Raw genomic sequence first — 5,272 nt, 5'->3', positions numbered from 1 at the left:
TCCCCCCGCCGCCGCCCGCGCCGCACAATGCACAATGCACAGGTGTTGGGGCGCCGCAGGCCGCGCCCGAACCCCGAGAGCCGGCGACGCGCCCCTTGCCAGCTCTTCCATCCGGCCCCCTCCCCCCGAGTTGCACACCGACCCTCGGTCTCCATGGCAACGGCCTCCCCCGCCGCCGCCAGCCCCATCCCGCCAACAAATCAATGTGCCTGCGTCTCCTTCTCCTGTCGCGCAACCCTGCCCTCGGCCACCCTCCGGGCCCTGCGAGCCGGGCTGGTCTCGAGCGCTCGCCCTCAGCTTGGAAGCCGAATGCAGACCCAGTGGCGGCTCGCTGTTGCCGTCCGACCCTTCCCACACCCCGGGATCCCGTGGGGGGCGTCGCACGCCTTTTTCCTGCCCCCCCACCCGTCCCAGACGCCCGCAGCCACCTGCCTCTGCCGCCAGCCCGTGCTGCTCGTCCCCGCCAGGCCCTGGCCCCAAGGGTCGCCAGCCACAGCCCAACCGCTCCGTGCCCCGGGCCTGGGTGTGTTGGGGGAGGGCATGGACGACCACCAAGCAGAGTCTGGAGTTTGGTTGGGGTTGGGGCGCGCGGCTGGGGGAGCGTCCTGCTTCCCCCGGATCCGGGCGACCCGCTGGGCCTGCGCCGCGCACTTCCTGTCCATAGCTCTTCCCAACGTGCGTGGCAGACACTCCGCGAGAAAACCCGGGGAGCGTCGCGGGGTCTAATGCGGGTTGAGGAAGAGGGGCGAAAATGGTGGGGTCCAGGAAAGGGGGCAAGGGCCGGGCCCTAGATGCCTCGAGTTTGCACACACGCAAACACAAGCTCCTGTTCAGCTCGAGGTGACCCGTGGCTGGGGCGGCGGCGGCGGGGACAGCAGCCCAAGTCCGGGCCCAGCAATCCCCAACCCTTTTCTCTTACCAACCAAGCTGCAAGTAACAGCACCTACTCCTCGGAACCCACGATTTAGTTAAAACATCGCTGATAAACTTGATTGGAAGCAGTTTCCCTTGGCGAGGGATGTGGTGGAAGAGAGAAAAAAGAAAGAACGAGAGAGAGAGAAGGAAAGGCGAGCCAAGGAGTCTGACTCGAAAGGGCAGAAAGCCCAGAGCGGAAAACCGGCCTCCTGTCCAAAGTTAGGTGCGCGGCGGGAGCGGCGCGTCCTGGAAGCGCGGGACAGGCGCGGCTCCCGGCCCACCCTCCCTGCCGCTCCCCGCCCCCACCCCTGGAAACGCGGGGTTACAGTTTTTGGCCTTGCTCAAACTTTACAAGGTGGTGTACAGTTTAGGTGTACAGTCTCCTCTCTCTGGCCATTTGGTCTTATTAGCGAATAGCGAGTTGGCGACGCCCAGATCGCTCTGGCGACCCGCGCGGGCTGCCCGCGAGAGGCCGCCGACGGCCGCGTCCTTAATCATAAAAAGTCATTCCCGGTAACAAATAGTTTCGTTGGCCTGTGCCAGCGATACAGCTGTTTCTGTTTAAGCTTAAATACTTTCCAACAGTTTGGGCAGTAAAAATAAAGTCGGCCTCAGCCGCCTATAAGTGTCTGGTTTCCCCGCCCAGAGAAAGCCCACCCTCCGCCCTGGGCCCGGGTCGCTCTGCACACCCCGCCCGCACCCGCTTGGAATCCGCTGCCCGCTGTGGGCGACGCCTGCCAGGCTGTCCCAGCCACGCACCGGCCACCCGAATTCCCGGGCAGCCCCAGGGCCACCTTGGAGCCGAAGGGAGGGAGCCTGTCCCGATCGGACTGGAGGAACGGACCGGCTTCGCTACCCCCCGCCTTCCCCCACCCCTCGCAAGCTGGCCTGCGCCAGAGAAGAGTGGTGGTTTCCCTTCTGATAGGGTTTCTGGAGCCCTGTTCCCGGGAGTTGTGTTTGCGTTGGGTGCCTTTACAGACCCGGAGTTTGCACGAGGCGTGCAGAGGTCGATGGTATCAGTTTCACGCTGAAAAAGTTAGCTCAGCTCCTCCCTCCCAGTGTTTTTCCTTCCTTCTTTCTTTCTTTCTTTCTTTCCTTCCTTCCTTCCTTCCTTCCTTTCTTCCTGCCTCCTTCCCTCCCTCCCTCCCTCCCTCACTTCCCTCCCTCCCTCACTTCCCTCCCTCCCTCACTTCCCGCCCTCTCTCTCTCCGCTCCCTCTCCCTCTCTTTCTCCCTCCCTCTCTCCCTCTCTCTCCGCTCCCTCTCCCTCTCTTTCTCCCTCCCTCTCTCCCTCCCTCCCTCTCTCTCCCTCTCTCTCTTTCTCCCTCCCTCTCTCACTCTCTTTTTTCTTCCTTACCTAAGTGCCTCCAAAGCTTCAAGTGGGAAATGAAAACCCCAGCGCTGCCGTGCATGGCCCCCTCCTCCGGAGGGGTATTTAGTATTTTTTTTTTTTTTTTTTGCTTTCCCGTCGCATTTTCCCGCCTGTCTTTATGTCTGGTGGCAAAAACACTTGTTCTGAACAAAATTAGCTTAGCGCTTGCGAGCTGTCTGAGTTTTCAAACGTCGGGTTGCCTGCAGCGCCTATAGCAAAGGTGGAACTCGATCCAGAAGGAAACGAGAGGCATAGAATAATCTGAGAACAATCAGACCAAGCCCAGTTCTTGTCCGCTGCAGAGAAACTCAGTCCCACGGGGTGGGGAAAGCAACCCCCGACTTAGTGATGGGGGTGTGTCTCACTCCTGACTGGCGCACTGCTGCCAGCTGTTTGTGAGAGAGCAGGGTTGCAGAGAGTGTGAACACCAGTCATTGGGTGACCTCAACTCCCCGACAGTTTGGAGACTGAGAGGTGGCAGTCTGAGAAATAGGTTTGTAGTCTGGCGCGACCCAGAGCTGGGGCCTCTCTGGTGGGTGAAGAAAGATGCGTGTACTTGCCGGGAGAGGGGGCTAGCGTGGGGTGGTAGAGGCGTCCTTCCCGCTGAGGCTTTCAAAGTGATCAGCTGGTGACACTTAGAAGCCAAGGGAAGAAGGAACCCCGCTCTCCACCTTTCTTATTGAACCTGCCTTCCTCGATCACTCGGTTCTCGCCACCTCCCTTCTTTCCTCCACACAACCTCTTTTATCCTTCAAAGTTAGATAATTGCTTTTCCCTCGTGCACCCTTGGGTGTAAACAAAACAGAGTTTCAAAGAACAAGAACCTTCTGCTCTTAATTTCATTGCCCGGCGGTCCTCGGCTGCGGCTGTCAGGTTCGAGTGCGCCGCCACTGCAGTAAATAAGGTAACTGCTTCCTATTACTTTAGCCCCATATGGCTGCAATTTGAGTGTCTTTGGAGACAGTGCGTGTGTCGGGGCGGGGGGGAGTGAAAGTGGAAATCAAATGCTCTCAGATCGCATTTTTATGAAGGAAATTGTCGGCGATTCTTTTAGCAGTCTTCCCACCACCCCCTAGTTCCGGGGATGAGCTGCCCAGTTTCTTTGTTTATGGAATTATAGACGCCCGCCCACCTCGGGACACCTGCTTCTCGAACTCCTGGGTCTCCTGCCCGACTCTGCACTCGTTTCGGTGAACTGGGCACACGCCTGCCACTTCCCTTCCCAACAAAGGGCCTCCAACCTGCTCCCGACTCCTGGAAGCCAGCCCCAGCCCTCGGCCCAGTCTCCGGAAAGAGTCCGGACCCTGTGCTCCATGCGCCCGCCTCCTTCACCGGGGGCCTTTAAGGCCTCCCTGTGTCCGCTGCACGCGGACTCAGCCCCCGGGGAGGAGGCCCGAGGCTGGCGCGGTCCGAGGGGAGGGAAGGCGAAGGGCGGCCGCGATGAGGGGCTGGGCTCCTGGGTCGCCAGACCAGCAAGCCCCAGCGCGTCCTCTAGCTGGAGGGTGAGACCGGGCCTCGGCTCGTTCACTGGGAGCTTTTCAACTCCACGGCTTGGCGGGTGTCGGACCTGCCTGGTCTTGGCCGCGGACGCGGGCGGATTTGGAACCCAACCATTTGCCTCCGGCGCGACAGCCGGGCCGGCTGTGAAGTGAGCGCGGGTGGCTCCGAGCGTGGCCACGTGGGCCGTGGCCGCGTGTGTGGCGGTCGCGGCCCGTGGCTTACCACCGGCGGCCCCAGAGCCTGGCGGGCGCCCTCCAACTTTGCCGCCCCCACGCCTGAGCCAGGGCCCGACGTCTCCGGGACGCTGTTGGCCCGCTACAGGGGAAGGGAAGGGGTGACCGAACACCCGGCAAAGAGGTCCCAAAGACCCGGCCCAGGCAGACTCGCCGGTGACTGGAGGTGAGGCTGCCATGGTTTCTGGCCTGGGCTCCAGCCTCTACTCCTTCCCAGAAACAAGAAGTTCCCGCTTCTCCTGTCCCGTTTTCTCCTCCCGAGTAGACTTTCAGACCCAAGACCATCGGTGTCAGAGAAACACGAGAACATGCTGCAAAGGATACGAAGGGGCTGACCATGTTACAATAATTTCCCACAAGCCTGCACACACTCTAGATGCCACATAGCCTTTGACTTCAGCCCCCTGAAATCACAGGAGAAATAGCAGCCCCACAGGGGCAAGCAACATCTATTGAGCAGCTGTTGTTGGGCACGTGCATTATCCCAGTTACCATTGGTAAGAGCCATTCCATTATCCTCATTTTATAGATGAGGAAACTTGAGGCACAGTGAGGCAAGTAACTTGCCCAAGGACATACAACACGGGTTCTGCCTGAGGAGTCCCAAGCCCAGTGCTCTCTAATATCTACAGCAGTGGCTTTGGATACTCTGCATGTTTCACTTCCTCCAGGGCTTATGGAAATTATTCAAGGTAAGAAAGGGCTAATGGAGGCTCATGGAACTGGCCATAGAGGAAGACAGTGATCTTATTGCCAGAATCAGCAACCTGGTTGTGCTAAGCAGAGATGCTGCTCTGGGCCATTAGCATAAAAGATGATGCTGGAACAACAGAGGGAGGGAGTTGTTCTCAGAGCCCAGTCGACTCAACTGGAGGCTGGATGTTGGTGGAAGTCTTTGTTTTTCCTTCATCATAGAGCACAGTGGCTAAAATTGTGGGCTCTAGGGCCAGTGGTTCAAATCCACTTATTGGCTGTGTGCCCTTGTGCAAGTTACTTAACCACTCTGTGCTTCAGCTCCTATAACTGTTATTTAAAAAGAAATATTAACATGCTTACCCCAGGGGGTGAATGGACAGGTTCAGAGAGTTGTCATGTAAGCACTATCACACCGTCAGGCACAGGCAAATGCTCAATAAATGTTCATCATTACTGTTACACTTGTCGCTTATTAGTGTTCTGGGGCCAGGTCAGGCTAATGGGACTTGGTGGGTCTGGGTTGGGTGACTTTCCCCAAGGAACCCTGTGCAAGCCCG

Source organism: Lipotes vexillifer, unplaced genomic scaffold (genome assembly GCF_000442215.2).
Source record: "Lipotes vexillifer unplaced genomic scaffold, Lipotes_vexillifer_v1.1 scaffold1691, whole genome shotgun sequence".
NCBI lineage: Eukaryota > Metazoa > Chordata > Mammalia > Artiodactyla > Lipotidae > Lipotes > Lipotes vexillifer.
The sequence above is the reverse complement of the archived record's forward strand: the minus strand, read 5'-3'. Positions refer to the sequence as shown.